The sequence below is a fragment of the Coccinella septempunctata genome, chromosome X (assembly GCF_907165205.1).
Source record: "Coccinella septempunctata chromosome X, icCocSept1.1, whole genome shotgun sequence".
NCBI lineage: Eukaryota > Metazoa > Arthropoda > Insecta > Coleoptera > Coccinellidae > Coccinella > Coccinella septempunctata.
In genome coordinates this window covers 16,811,608-16,828,359 of record NC_058198.1, presented here as the reverse complement: position 1 = coordinate 16,828,359, position 16,752 = coordinate 16,811,608, and positions in this window count along the sequence as shown.

Here is a 16,752-nt window from a genome sequence, read left to right as displayed (position 1 = left end):
AACGACTCAAATTCCACTGACTCTCCCCTGGTAATTTTGATGGCGTAAATTTTAAGATTAGCCGCTGTTTCAATTCAGAATATTTCAATTTATCATATGCCTCATCAGACTTAAAATACTCGTACGCCGCGCCTGTCAGTTTTAATTTTAGTAAAGTAAGGGTTTCTTCCTCACTCTACCCGTCCAACTTCGACCTCAACTCTAATTTGTCGAAGTACCGCTTCGCGTCTTTTCCCGAAAAACCATCAAGGGTTGTCGCAATCATCCCCAACGAATACATAAACGGAAATCTCATAACATCTTTCTCAGCCACCGCAGGGGTGGTAGTACTAGCACTAGCCGCCGGCAACATTTTTCAAAACCTTGTGAACAACCTCAATAACAATTAAATCCGAAAACTATCTTCGATCTCCGCAAATTAGACAAGCAAAACAAAACAATTATATCAAGTTTACGATATTTCAAAGTATGAATCAAGTATCCCTATTTCAAAAATCCCAAAATAGGCTGCGCACACACGATAGAATTAATCAAACTATAAACGCCAAATACTCTCCCTATTCAAATTATATCAACCTTATATGGAAACCCCCTGAAAGAAAAATTATATCTCAACAGCAAAAATAAAATTCAATAAACAATGTCCTGAAAAGAAAAACCTGCAACCCTATCTTGTCCTAACTTTCCGAATTATTCTGTAAATCAAACTGATCAAAAATTTACATCCAACTGACTTAAAATTCCGAAATATTCTGACGTTAACTTGATCAAAACACTTAACTTGAAATTACCAAAATTCCAAATTTCACTTAATTGAAACCAATTAAATTCAAATGACCGAAATTCAAAATTATTTTAGCCTCCAAATTAAAAAAAAATAACTCAAATGATTTCACCCTTAAATGTGTTCAAATTCTGATAAGACAACGTCTTAATTTTCCTTATCTGCTTTCCCTAAATTGATTTTAATTTCGCAAAAATACTTGAATGAAATGAACTAATTCTCAAACCCACTTTTTGTAACAAAATAACCGATCATTCAATCACAATCACTGATAACCACAAAATGAATTACTATGCTCGCAAAAAAAACTTGATGGTCGACTTTCCTTCTAAAATCCCGGAAACTACAAGTCCGAATTCAATAAATCCACGCACTCAACTTTGCGTTCAAAATCCTACGTAATTGATACTCAACCAAAAAAAAATTTCAAAAATTATTCACTTCAAAACCATCAAATTCCTGCAAAATCAAAAATTTCGAAACACACAGTAATATACACTTCAAGAAAAAAATAATTCACCTGAAAACAATAAAAGAAAAAAAATATCTCTCACCATCAGCCAAGAATGCACCGTCAAAACAATAAAATTATCGCGAAAAATTAAACTCAAATCTTCAATTCTGATCAACTACTTTATAAATTTTTCTCAACGTTTCCATCAATCAATTAATTAAATCTTCCACAAATTATTGAACACCAACGTTCTTCACGAATAAAATTTTCCAACTATCTCCCGATTAAAACTTGATAACTTATCCGATTTTAAAAAAAAATTCTGATCCACTACAACGAAGAGTCTCTACTCAACTTTCTCTAATATCGCGGCAGCTAGTCTTTAACGAAATAATATTAATATACCACAATATTGCAAACATCAACAGCGTATGGAATACATGACGATCGGGTCAAAATATTTGTATCATCTGCAAATAATCTCATTGAGGTAGTATCCTGGGACGGCATTGTAGACTTAACTGAAAGAGCATGATTTGTTTCAATGCTTTTAGTCAAAACAGCTGGTGATTTTACTTCAGTCCGAGATGAGGGTATACTCTTCATCATCCTCTCAATTAGAGGTTCACATTCACTTTTGATCGCCTTAGGTGGAGAATTAACATAAATTATGAACAATAAAGGACCAACAATACTACCCTGAGGGAGTCCTAAAAATTGTTTCAATTTCATCCGAGACAAAGGTTTCACCATCAGCCTCCAGAACTACCCGTTGTTTTCTGGAGTTCAAATAGCTCTCTATGAGTTTGAGTTGACTATCTCTGATATCACAATTATCGAGTACTTCCAAAAGCTTCCGATGATCAACACAGAAAGCCTTCGAAAGGTCCAAAAACAGTGCCATAGGAATTTGTCCTTGCTCCAGAGCAAGAACAATGTCATTTATGAGCTCAAAAATAGCGGTTTCAATATTTTTATTTTTAACAAAACCATGTTGACATCTAGAAATAACATTGAATTTACGAAAAAAATTGGACATTCTATTGCTTAAAATCTTTTCAAAAACTTTAGAAAATGAAGAGCTTGTGATGTTCGTTTTCCAGCACAGCATCTGGATGGTAATTGTAATAAGGAATCCTTTTCGAAGTTAGAAGTTGGTGTTTTAGTGCCAATTCTTGGTGAAGAATCTTGGCAACAGCATCATGTCTATTTTTGTACTCCGTGCCCGCGAACTTCTGACATCCCCCGGTGATGTGCTGGATAGTTTCATGTGTCGCACAGCCATAACGACAGCTATCGTCCGCCACTGAGGCATCCTTGGCGATGTATCTCATGTAATTTCTTGTTGGAATCACCTGATCCTGGATGGCGAGCATGAAGCCCTCTGTCTCAGGAAACAACCTTCCGGAAGTCAGCCAGTAGTTCGACGCAGATATGTCGACGTAATCATGGTTGATCTCATTCTGGTGCCCCCCATGCAAAGGTTTGCCAATCAGTTTCTGCATTTTACTTTCTGCAGAGTGTTCGACGGTTTCCAAGTGATCCTGGTGTAGCTTTAACGGTGTAGATGTATCAGCAACACAAACTACTCGATGGAGTTCTGACGAAGCTGCCTTGCTCAAGAAATAGTTTCGAAGTCCTTCAATTTCCTGGGACATACGGTTGGACAAATCAACAATTCCTCTACCCCCAAGATGTCGTGGCAGCTCTGTCCGTTCTATTGAGCTTTTGGGGTGATGTTTATTGTGTTTAGTCAGCATCGTCCTTATTTTTCTCTGTAAAGCTGCTGCATCGGTGGTCGTCCAAGAGATAATACCAAATGAATAGCTCAGCGCCGAGCAAGCGTAGGTGTTAATCGCTTTTATCAGATTCTTGCTGTTAAGACCAGTTCTCATTATCCTCCTCAATCTTCGGGTAAACTCCTCCGTTAATTCTTTCTTCATCTGAGTCTGATTGATTTTTCTTGCCTGTTTTATGCCTAGATACTTGTATGTGTCCCCTTCCTTTAATGCTTCAATTTCTGCACCTTCCTTGAGTTTGAACGTACCATCTTCTATTTTCCCTCTCGTTATGTTTAGCAGTCGACATTTTTCTAGTCCAAACTTCATTTTGATGTCTTCCGAGAATCCTTCCACCATTTTCAGCATCAGTTGCATTTGTTTTTTGGTAGATGCGAAGAGTTTCAAATCGTCCATGTGAAGGAGTTGATTCAGTTTCATCATAGTTCTACTGCCGCTCTTGATGGAAAATCCGTAGTCCGTAGAATTCAATCTATGAGACAACGGATTCAGGGCCATGCAGAACCACAGAGGGCTCAGCGAGTCTCCTTGGAAAATTCCGCGTCTTATTGGAATAGGTCCTGTTGTAAGGGAGCAATCTGCTGCTTTCATTTGGAGACTAGTACGCCAGGTTGACATGGCGTTTTTCAGGAACTTAACAATATTGGGATCCACCTTGTAAATCTTCAAGATCGTCAAGAGCCATTCGTGAGGTATAGAATCGAATGCTTTTTTGTAGTCTATGTAGGCAGCGTAAAGATTCCTTCGCTTGGAGAACGCTTGATTGCAGATAACTGAATCTATTATTAGTTGTTCTTTGCACCCTCGGCTGTCTTTGGTGCATCCTTCCTGTTGCATGGCGATGATGTTATTTCTTTCGCAATGGTTGTGAATTCGGTTTGATATGCACGATGTGATTAATTTGTACATCGTTGGAAGACATGTGATCGGTCGGTACTTGGATGGGTCTTCTGTATTCCTTTGGTCTTTAGGTAACAGGTATGTTGTGCCATGTGTAAGGAATACTGGCATTCTTTCAGGATTTTCAATGACATCATTTATTGCGGAGGTCAATTTGTCATGCATGATCCAAAGTTTCTTGATCCAGAAGTTCTGTAATCCATCAGGCCCAGGTGCTTTCCAGTTGTGCAGTCCTCTGATAGCTGATTTTACTTCTTCAATCGTGATCATGTCATGCTGCATCGGCTCATATTTTATAGCTTCAGATTTTTCATCTTCAATCCATCCGGTATCTCCATTGAACTGAGGTTTTGTTGATAATTGTTCGGTCCAGAATTGTTCAATGGCTTCCTTTGGTGGTAACTTTCCATTTTCTCCATCCGACGATGTGAGTGACCGGTAGAAAGATTCTTCCGACTTTTCGAATGAATTATTGTCTCTTTTCCGGCTATAATTGCTTTTATATCTCCTCAAGCGTTCTGCATACAGACTTAATTTTTGCTTCAGAGTGTCGAGGCAATGGTGAGCTGTAGCATTCTCCGTCTCTCGTTCTGTGTGTGTCCTGTTTCTATCCATGATCTCTTTGGCAGCTTTCACAACCTTTCTTCCTCGATTCCCGTTCAAGTACTCCGTCAGTCGTCCAATGTCTCTTCTTAGCCTTTCTGTTTTGTGTTGAAGACGTTTCTGCCATGCTGGCGCGTGTAATTTGTGTAATTTTGGACCATCGTTGTTCGTTCGGCGAATTTTTGCCCCCATGGTTTTCGCTGTCGTCAGCGCTGCACAGTGAAAAACTAGATGCAGATATTCCAATGAACTTCCGTTCTGTAGGTATTCAGGTAAAACCTCCTTATTCAAGATGTCGATTATAAGTGACAGTTTTTTGGATGTATTGAGTCGTGGAGGTGCTACTCGATGAAGAGGATCTGTTCCTTCCAGTTCGGCAAAGTATCTCCTCATGTCAGAGTCAACTTGTCGGTGGAGCTCTTCCCTATCGTCCTGGTGTTCAGGCTCATTTGCTTTGCAAGAAGGACTTTCAGTATCAATGTCTTCTGGGTGTTGTTGCCCAGGTATGTGAACTTCATCAGAGGTGTTGGTGTTATTCTCCATTGCTAGCGGACGCTGAAGTTCTCGTTTAATTGCGTCGATTCGGGCCGTTGGTACTAGTTCATTTCTCAGAATTACGCGGTACTGGTCTGCCACTCGTTGTTCAGTGACATTGACATTTGGGTAGGCAATGCAGAATTCCTCATGGAGCCTTTTCCTATAGTTGTTCGTGTTCTGCCCTAGTCCCGTGATGGAGTTATATATGCGCACAATAGTTTCATTCATGGACGTTGTCCACTTCATGCGCTTTCTCACTAACCCCGCTTGGGTGAGCACTGGCTGAATATCCTGCGCAGCACCTTCAGCGGTTCGAGTCGGCAATTGAATTGGACTCGTTGGTTGCTGTTGTTGCTTTGGAGCTGTAGCTTGTTTTGCAGCAGGAGCCCGCTTCCTCAACATCCTGCCACCGACGTCCCGCATGCTGTCATGTCCAGCGCCGGCTCCAGACATGCCCTGACGATCCCCAGGCAGCGACTTGTTTCCGAGGCTTCTCGTAATCACCATTTTCATGGGTTTGTGCTCCCCTTTCTCGGTTTGGGTGAGGGGTAGAGAAATGAGAGCAGAAAGAGCACCCCTATGAAGGATGTGAAAGAGAGAGGAAGAAGGAATGGGACTGCGGACAGCAGGCGTGGCTGGCTGCACCGTCTACGTCGTTACGATGGCTACCTAGCAGGCCATCTACCAGATAGCTGCCAGGCAGGCCAGACATTATTATGACTTTAGCCTTGCGGCTTTCACACTCCTCTCCAGAGGAAAATTCACTTATCCCAGATATCTCAGATATCAAAAGGATTAAGCTCTGTTGGAGCCCTTTCCAGGTTTTCGGGCTCGTGGTGTTGGTCGGGTCCGGGTCGCTCCTCGCCTCCCTGCTGTAGGTTGGATTCCTGCTCCACCCGCACTTCCTGTCGGAGCAGACGGTGTTCCTCTGAATTTCCCATGTACTTGCGTACAGTTCTCGCCGTTTCCAGCAGTACCGCCTTCTGCATGACTTTATAGATATTTTCGTCCAACTGAAGCTTCTTCAAGTTCTCTAGCAGTTTCTTCGGTATCAGGCCTGTAGATGATATGACAATAGGGATGGTCTTGATATCTTTCAGCTTCCACTGTCTCCTGGTTTGTTCCTCGAGATCTCTGTACTTTGAAATTTTTTCAGTGTGCCTATCTAGAAGATTGTTATTATTTGGAATCGCCACATCGATGAATAGTGCTCTGTCCTCATCTTTATTGAGCAATATGAGGTCTGGTCTATTGTGGGTTATTTTCCGGTCTGTGAGAACCGTGCGATCCCAGTAGAGCTTGTGATGTTCATTTTCCAATACAGCATCTGGATGGTAATTGTAATAAGGAACCTTTTTCGAACTCAGAAGTTGGTGTTTCAGTGCCAATTCTTGGTGAAGAATCTTGGCAACGGTATCATGTCTATTTTTGTACTCCGTGCCCGCGAACTTCTGACATCCCCCGGTGATGTGCTGGATAGTTTCATGTGTCGCATAGCCATAACGACAGCTATCGTCCGCCACTGAGGCATCCTTGGCGATGTATTTCATGTAATTTCTTGTTGGAATCACCTGATCCTGGATGGCGAGCATGAAGCCCTCTGTCTCAGGAAACAACCTTCCGGAAGTCAACCAGTAGTTCGACGCAGATATGTCGACGTAATCATGGTTGACCTCATTCTGGTGCCTCCCATGCAGAGGTTTGCCAATCAGTTTCTGCATTTTACTTTCTGCAGAGTGTTCGACGGTTTCCAAGTGATCCTGGTGTAGCTTTAACGGTGTGGAAGTATCAGCAACACAAACTACTCGATGGAGTTCTGACGAAGCTGCCTTGCTCAAGAAATATTTTCGAAGTCCTTCAATTTCCTGGGACATACGGTTGGACAAATCAACAATTCCTCTACCCCCAAGATGTCGTGGTAGCTCTGTCCGTTCTATTGAGCTTTTGGGGTGATGTTTATTGTGTTTAGTCAGCATCGTCCGTATTTTTCTCTGTAAAGCTGCTAAATCGGTGGTCGTCCAAGAGATAATACCAAATGAATAGCTCAGCGCCGAGCAAGCGTAGGTGTTAATCGCTTTTATCAGGTTCTTGCTGTTAAGACCAGTTCTCATTATCCTTCTCAATCTTCGGGTAAACTCCTCCGTTAATTCTTTCTTCATCTGGGTCTGATTGATTTTTCTTGCCTGTTTTATGCCCAGATACTTGTATGTGTCTCCTTCCTTCAATGCTTCAATTTCTGCACCTTCCTTGAGTTTGAACGTACCATCTTCCATTTTCCCTCTCGTTATGTTTAGCAGTCGGCATTTTTCTAGTCCAAACTTCATTTTGATGTCTTCCGAGAATCCTTCCACCATTTTCAGCATCAGTTGCATTTGTTTTTTGGTAGATGCGAAGAGTTTTAAATCGTCCATGTAAAGGAGATGATTCAGTTTCATCATAGTTCTACTGCCGCTCTTGATGGAGAATCCGTAGTCCGTAGAATTCAATCTATGAGACAAGGGATTCAGGGCCATGCAGAACCACAGAGGGCTCAGTGAGTCTCCTTGGAAAATTCCGCGTCTTATTGGAATAGGTCCTGTTGTAATGGAGCAATCTGCTGCTTTCATTTGAAGACTAGTACGCCAAGTTGACATGGCGTTTTTAAGGAACTTAACAATATTGGGATCCACCTTGTAAATCTTCAAGATCGTCAAGAGCCATTCGTGAGGTATAGAATCGAATGCTTTTTTGTAGTCTATGTACGCAGCGTAAAGATTCCTTCGCTTGGAGAACGCTTGATTGCAGATAACTGAATCTATTATTAGTTGTTCTTTGCACCCTCGGCTGTCTTTGGTGCATCCTTTCTGTTGCATGGCGATGATGTTATTCCTTTCGCAATGGTTGTAAATTCGGTTCGAAATGCACGATGTGATTAATTTGTACATCGTTGGAAGACATGTGATTGGTCGGTACTTGGATGGGTCTTCTGTATTCCTTTGGTCTTTAGGTAACAGGTATGTTGTGCCATGTGTAAGGAATACTGGCATTCTTTCAGGATTTTCAATGACATCATTTATTGCGGAGGTCAATTTGTCATGCATGATCCAAAGTTTCTTGATCCAGAAGTTCTGTAATCCATCAGGCCCAGGTGCTTTCCAGTTGTGCAGTCCTCTGATAGCTGATTTTACTTCTTCAATTGTGATCATGTCATGCTGCATCGGCTCATATTTTATAGCTTCAGATTTTTCATCTTCAATCCATCCGGTATTTCCATTGAACTGAGGTTTCGTTGATAGTTGTTCGGTCCAGAATTGTTCAATGGCTTCCTTTGGTGGTAACTTTCCATTTTCTCCATCCGACGATGTGAGTGACCGGTAGAAAGATTCTTCAGACTTTTCGAATGAATTATTGTCTCTTTTCCGGCTATAATTGCTTTTATATCTCCTCAGGCGTTCTGCATACAGACTTAATTTTTGCTTCAGAGTGTCAAGGCAATGGTGTGCTGTAGCATTCTCCGTCTCTCGTTCGGTATGTGTTCTGTTTCTATCGATGATTTCTTTGGCAGCTTTCACAACCTTCCTTCCGCGATTCCCGTTCAAGTACTCCGTCAGTCGTCCAATGTCTCTTCTTAGCCTTTCTGTTTTGTGTTGAAGACGTTTCTGCCATGCTGGTGCGTGTAATTTGTGTAATTTTGGACCATCGTTGTTCGTTCGGCGAATTTTTGCCCCCATGGTTTTCGCTGTCGTTAGCGCTGCACAGTGAAAAACTAGATGCAGATATTTCAATGAACTTCCGTTCTGTAGGTATTCAGGTAAAACGTCCTTATTCAAGATGTCGATTATAAGTGACAGTTTCTTGGATGTATTGAGTCGTGGAGGTGCTACTCGATGAAGAGGATCTGTTCCTTCCAGTTCGGCAAAGTATCTCCTCATGTCAGAGTCAACTTGTCGGTGGAGCTCTTCCCTATCGTCCTGGTGTTCAGGCTCACTTGCGTTGCAAGATGGACTTTCAGTATCAGTTTCTTCTGCCTGTTGTTGCCCCGGCATGTGAATTTCATCAGAGGTGTTGGTGTTATTCTCTATTGTAGGCGGACGCTGAAGTTCTCGTTTGATTGCGTCGATTCGGGCCGTAGGTATTAGTTCATTTCTCAGAATTACGCGGTACTGGTCTGCCACTCGTTGTTCAGTGACATTGAGATTTGGGTAGGCGTTGCAGAATTCCTCATGGAGCCTTTTTCTATAGTTGTTCGTGTTCTGCCCTAGTCCCGTGATGGAGTTATATATGCGCACAATACTTTCATTCATGGACGTTGTCCACTTCATGCGCTTTCTAAATAACCCCGCTTGGGTGAGCACTGGATGAATATCCTGCGCAGCACTTTCAGCGGTTCGAGTCGACAATTGAATTGGACTCGTTGGTTGCTGTTGTTGCTTTGGAGCTGTAGCTTCTTTTGCAGCAGGAGCCCGCTTCCTCAACATCCTGCCACCGACGTCCCGCATGCTGTCATGTCCAGCGCCGGCTCCAGACATGCCCTGACGATCCCCAGGCAGCGACTTGTTTCCGAGGCTTCTCGTAATCACCATTTTCATGGGTTTGTGCTCCCCTTTCTCGGTTTGGGTGAGGGGTAGAGAAATGAGAGCAGAAAGAGCACCCCTATAAAGGATGTGAAAGAGAGAGGAAAAAGGAATGGGACTGCGGACAGCAGGCGTGGCTGGCTGCACCGTCTACGTCGTTACGATGTCTACCTGGCAGGCCATCTACCAGATAGCTGCCAGGCAGGCCAGACATATTATTATTATTATTATTATTATTATATACTCAAAACTTTTCGGTTTCCCGGTTAAGACCTTGAAAATGAAATTCATGAAGTAGATAGTAGTGCTCCGTATAATTAGGGTGAAAACAAAAAATAACGATTCTGTACTTATATATAGGAACCTACATGGATTTCTGCATATACATCAGAGTCGTTAAATCTATTCAGGGACATTCTTTCTATAGTTTTATTTCCTCAGGAAAAACGTGTATACCATCTACAACGTGAATGTAAATGATGAAAAAGAATTCTCTAGAAATTATTAATTTTGAAATATTGTTTGGAGCAGCGAGATTTGAAACAAACTTAAGAATTGAAATACTAATGCGCTTCAATACTTGCTTATCCAGATAGTCATTATCTGTATCGATAACTTATACTTTTCAATTGTTGATATTTTATCATTTCATAATATCAGAAACGTTTGAAAAAATAAACAGTAATATAGTATATTCTTTCTGTGAGAAAAATACTCTGGACAATTATCATTTAAATTCTCATATGTTTCATAAACTCATAATTATATAAAACACTCTATAATTTTAGGTATTTTTAGTGTTAGGCTCAAGTATCACAAAATAACAAAATATTTTATATGTTCTTTTTAGGTATCATATGTAATGGATTGAATACTATAAGTAAAATATCGCAGGAATTTGGACAGGTTGAAAAACAATCTCTTATGAATTCGCCAACGTTTTGGAACTATTTTGTTCCTTTCTCAAGGCTCATCATACAACTAATAGAAGTAACACTTTAAAATTGGTCATAGGAAGTTAAATATAAATCAACAAACAGTCCGACGTGTGACAGTTAAATTGAACGAATGTAATACATTTATTCCATAGAAATTTTAAGTCACAGCAATCTAATATCGAATCAGACGACGGAACGGGCAATTGGGTGGTGGGGTGCTAGGGAGGGATGGTAGAGGGGCTATATAACAGCGGAGTAGATGTACAAAGTATTCAGTTGTGAATGTGCTTCGTGCTGCAAATATTGTGTTGTGGTTTACATTTTTTAACTTTGATACTATCGAATTTTATCGTTTCATACTTAAATATTTTTTTCATTGTGGAAGACGAGATGGACAGAAAGAAGATCTTGAGAATGGGATTGGAAAAATTGAAGTCTAAACAAATTGACTTGAGGAGAACAGTTCAAATCAGGAATTTTCTGAAGTCACATGTAGGAGAACGAAAAAGAGGAAAAGTTCCGCAGAAAAAATCCGACACTCACGCTGCAAGAAGAGAAGGTAATCAAGATGAACATTCCGTTGTTGGAGAAAAAAAGCAGTATGTGTCGAACGGAAATCTGAGAAAACGCTTGACGAGGTCTTTCATTCTGAAGGAGATTCTGAATATGACATCTATTAGAAGAAAAGAAGATCCTAATATCAAACTTTTCAATGTGAATGACTACATTGAGATTTTTAGGAAGAAGGAGAAACCTATAAAATGAAACTTTTGTAGGATTTGTAACTCCAGCCCGCGCTCTATATTCAAAATGAAATATTAACTTCGAACAAAATTGAAAATTGTTAGATGTAGAGAAAAGACAACAGTACTGTTTTGAGTACTATGCGTAAAAGACTGAACGCTCCTTGAACTGCGATCAAGAAATAGTAAATTCATAATATTGGAGTGCAAGTCTGATATTTGAATTTACAGCATATTCTTAATGAAACATTAATTTTGAAAACAAATAAAAATTGATAGGGGATCATAAAAGTTAACAGTTAGTACTGTTTCAAGTACTATGCAAAAACAATCCACTGAACGCTTCTTGACCTGCAATCAAGCAATAGGTTATGTATGAATTCAGAGTGCAAGTCTGATATAATGAATCATTTATGATATAGAGTGTATTCTAAATGAAACATTAGGTTTGAAAAAAAATTAAAAATTGTTAGGTGTACTCAAAAGACAACGTTAGGTCCCGTTCCAAGTACGGTATAAGAAAAATTAAAACTTCAAAATATGACCAGATATACTAATTATCAGTAAAAATTAAGTAGGAGGATATCAAATAAGTGAGCCTTCGAATAAGAGCGATAAATAAACGAAATCAACTCAGATATAAGAAAACCAACAACTGTTAATTTGTTTGTCCACTTTTATATCAATGTGTATTATGTTCCTGAATTAATTTCGTTTGTTTTGAGTTATTTCATCCTCTCACCACCCAATTGCCCGTTCCGTCGTCTGATTCGATATTAGATTGCTGTGACTTGAAATTTCTATGGAATCAATGTATTACATTCGTTCAATTTAACTGTCACACGTCGGACTCTTGAACTGATAGAAGCAATCTGATTATTCCAGGATAGAGTTTCGTCCAATAAGATACCAAGGTTTCTAACCTCATTGGAGTAGGGAACAACAACATCGTTGAGGACAATTTTATTATTTACTTTGTCGATCAAACCCAAGTTTCGTTTAGTACCGATAATGATCGACTTAGTTTTGGTAGTATTTAGAGTCAGACCTAAGCTCTCAGCGACGACAGACAGTCGTAAGAGATTCCTGTTTAAATTTTCGATACTAGCCGAGAAATCTTCAAAGGAAGTGTGGATATATATTTGTAGGTCATCTGCGAAAAGGTGAAATTTAATGTCCAAGGAATCAGTCCGTGAGGAGACGTAAATAGAGAATAAAAGAGGACCCAACACGCTCCCCTGCGGAACACCTGAAAACTCAGTCACCCAATCAGAGGAGCTGCCATCTATCTCAACGGATATTTCGCGATCCTTCAGATAAGAGTAGAAGAAGGCTATGGTATGCTCAGCAAAACCCAGCAGACGCAGCCTGGCCAAAAGTATATCGAAGTCGAGAGAGTCGAAGGCCTTACTAAAGTCTAAGAGAACTAAAACAGTGAGTAGTTTATTATCCATGGCCACGCTGATATCATCAGTTATTTTAGTAAGGGCAGTTGTCGTGCTGCGTTTTTGGCGAAACCCCGACTGGTAGCAATTATGAAGATTATTATTATTCAAATAGTTAATAATTTGGCCTTTAATGATCTTTTCAAAAATTTTAGATAGAGTAGGGAGTATGGAAATGGGTCTAAAGTCCCCTGGACTCGTGGGATTTTGGCACTTAGGTATGGGAATGATTTTAGCATATTTCCATGCACTAGGAAAAATGCCAGTTTGAATTGAAATATTGTAGATATGTGAGAGCACAGGAAGAATCTCATTCGCAATGAGCCTCAGAAGGCCCACTCCAATACCATCGGAACCAACCGACCCTGAACCAACCTCTCCCAGAGCAGACTTAACATCGTCTTCATTAATGGGCACAAAATCGAACACACTACCTGGTGGAGAACATGAGCTTAACTTCATCAATGTATTTGTCTTAATACTTTCATTAATCCTAGTACCAGAATTCGCAAAATGCCGGGCAAGCAGAGAGGGATCAAAATTTGCACAAGGTGGGCTGTGCCTCTCGCCCACCCCAACTGAGCGCAAAGTCTGCCAGACCTTCCTTGGTGGTGCGCCATCAAGATTTTCGTGGAGATAATCTCTCTTTGCACTCCTGCACATCCGATTGCAAGTGTTCCTCGCAGTACGATAGTGTTCCCTATTTCATTGCATTCTTGATCTCTTCAGTTAACCAGGGGCATGGAGAATGTCTAACCTTAATGAGTTTCAGGGGCGCTAATTCGTCGTAGATTTTTAATATTAATTCATTAAAAATAGCCACCTTTGCATCCAAAGTAGGAGCTTGATAAACCGATTCCCAATCAGCAGCCCTCGCAGTTTGAACCAGCCTCGCCAGATCGACACCTCCTAAATTCCGACATTTAATAACTCGAGGCTTAGGTTTAGGGCATTTGAGTTTAAATCCAGCAATAACCAGGTCATGACGAGAAAATTGATAAGCATGCTGTTGTCCACTGGCAACCACTCTGTTAGGTAAAGACGTTATAAACAAGTCGAGTAACGTATCACAGGTAGCACTGTGATGCGTGGGCCTGTTATTCACTAGTTTTAGGTTATAGGATTCCAATATGTTCCTCATCGCCCTCGAACGGGCAGAATTCTGAGAATCATGCAATTATTCATGTCCCCCATCATGATCACATCCGAATAACAAGCAAAAATTTCGTCCAATACAAACTCCAACTCACCAAAAAATAAATAACTTGATATTAGTCCGAAAGTCACACTAAAACATTTGTAGGGCCTCACTATCTCCAAAATTTAAGACGAAAATCGGAAATTATATTCACGCCCAGTACGAAAAGAAGATATTAAAAAAAAAATAACCAATGCAAGTGACATTCAGTAAAGTGAAAATAAAATATCGCCAAAATAATGTCGAAATTAGACATAGTCAAACTTATGCAAGTTTTTGGCCGTCCAACTTCATTTGCTGTTTAGATTAGATATTTTATGATTTCTATGCTGATCCGGCTATCGAAAATATTCAAAATGATTTTGAAAAGGCCGTTTTATAGAAAAAAGTTTTATTTTGAGATGCTGGGGTTCGAACATAAATCGATAATTAATTGCAATATTTCCGAAAAATGCATCAACAATCAAATATCTTATTTCAAAATACTTCAAAGTTCATGCTATACAATTCCTTGTTTTCGCAGGTAGTAATTATGACCAAATCGGTCCGTTGCGGGCGGAAACGTTGAGGGATGGTTTATTGTATTGGTTATACTGTACCTGTGTTATTCTGTACCTGTCACCTAGTCAAAGTAACAAATATTTTACTGTATACTTCAATACGTCAATGGTTTTGAATAGGGTTTTTTTTGCTTATCAAGAAATAGTAGTCCCGTAGATCAGTTATGGCACTTTTTTGGTTTCCATGATATTGTTCTGGTTTTTTTTACAGATAAATCCCCTTTGTATTTGTCAAGAGAATAGAGATTTCGATAATTAAGTATGAACGTTGACTTCTATTCTATCTGTCTATTATATTCGTCAATGTAAACTGTTCTTTGTTTCAGGCTCAGGTAATTTCTTTGAAATTAATTCATTTTAATGAAACATCCTCTACACATCCATATAGCTCATGGAAAACTTCGAAAAACCGAATAAAAAAGTTACTTTCTTCCCTCATGAATTTCTTAAAATGGATTGCTGAAATTCATTAGAGAAAATAATGAAAAATTTTGGTTGCAGTAGCCTTTTTCTTGAGGTTGAAACTGGAATAATAATATTCGCGAGAGAACTGAAGCTGGCATATGAAATAATGAGAAAACAATATAAAAAATTACGGTGCGTAGCGTAGCGTTAGATCTATGACGCCATTATAACTAGTGAAACTGAAAAGAGCAAATTTTTCCAATTATCTGTAGGATATAAATAGTAGATGAATCCCTAGAACAAAGTTCTTGAATGACAAAAAAAAGCAGGATTGAAAATTATCCTGGTTATAGTGAACCAATGTCTCAATAAATGAGAGGATGAAATAACTCAAAACAAACGAAATTAATTCAGGAACATAATACACATTGATATAAAAGTGGACAAACAAATCAACAGTTGTTGGTTTTCATATATCTGAGTTGATTTCGTTTATTTATCGCCCTTATTCGAAGGCTCACTTATTTGATATCCTCCTACTTAATTTTTGCTGATAATTAGTATATCTGGTCATATTTTGAAGTTTAAATTTTTTTTATACTGTACTTGGAACGGGACCTAACGTTGTCTTTTGAGTACACCTTACAATTTTTAATTTTTTTTCAAACCTAATGTTTCATTTAGAATACACTCTATATCATAAATGATTCATTATATCAGACTTGCACTCTGAATTCATACATAACCTATTGCTTGATTGCAGGTCAAGAAGCGTTCAGTGGATTGTTTTTGCATAGTACTTGAAACAGTACTAACTGTTAAATTTTATGATCCCCTATCAATTTTTATTTGTTTTCAAAATCAATGTTTCATTAAGAATATGCTGTAAATTCAAATATCAGACTTGCACTCCAATATTATGAATTTTCTATTTCTTGATCGCAGGTCAAGGAGCGTTCAGTCTTTTACGCATAGTACTTGAAACAGTACTGTTGTCTTTTCTCTACATCTAACAATTTTCAATTTTTTTCGAAGTTAATATTTCATTTTGAATATAGAGCGCGGGCTGGAGTTACAAATCCTACAAAAGTTTTCATTTTATAGGTTTCTCCTTCTTCCTAAAAATCTCAATGTAGTCATTCACATTGAAAAGTTTGATATTAGGATCTTCTTTTCTTCTAATAGATGTCATATTCAGAATCTCCTTCAGAATGAAAGACCTCGTCAAGCGTTTTCTCAGATTTCCGTTCGACACATACTGCTTTTTTTCTCCAACATCGGAATTTATTTTCTTCACGACTTTTTGGCTATGTTCATCTTGATTACCTTCTCTTCTTGCAGCGTGAGTGTCGGATTTTTTCTGCGGAACTTTTCCTCTTTTTCGTTCTCCTACATGTGACTTCAGAAAATTCCTGATTTGAACTGTTCTCCTCAAGTCAATTTGTTTAGACTTCAATTTTTCCAATCCCATTCTCAAGATCTTCTTTCTGTCCATCTCGTCTTCCACAATGAAAAAAATATTTAAGTATGAAACGATAAAATTCGATAGTATCAAAGTTAAAAAATGTAAACCACAACACAATATTTGCAGCACGAAGCACATTCACAACTGAATACTTTGTACATCTACTCCGCTCTTATATAGCCCCTCTACCATCCCTCCCTAGCACCCCACCACCCAATTGCCCGTTCCGTCGTCTGATTCGATATTAGATTGCTGTGACTTAAAATTTCTATGGAATCAACGTATTACATTCGTTCAATTTAACTGTCACACGTCGGACTGTTTGTTGATTTATCCTTAACTTCCTATGACCAATTTTGAAGTGTTAC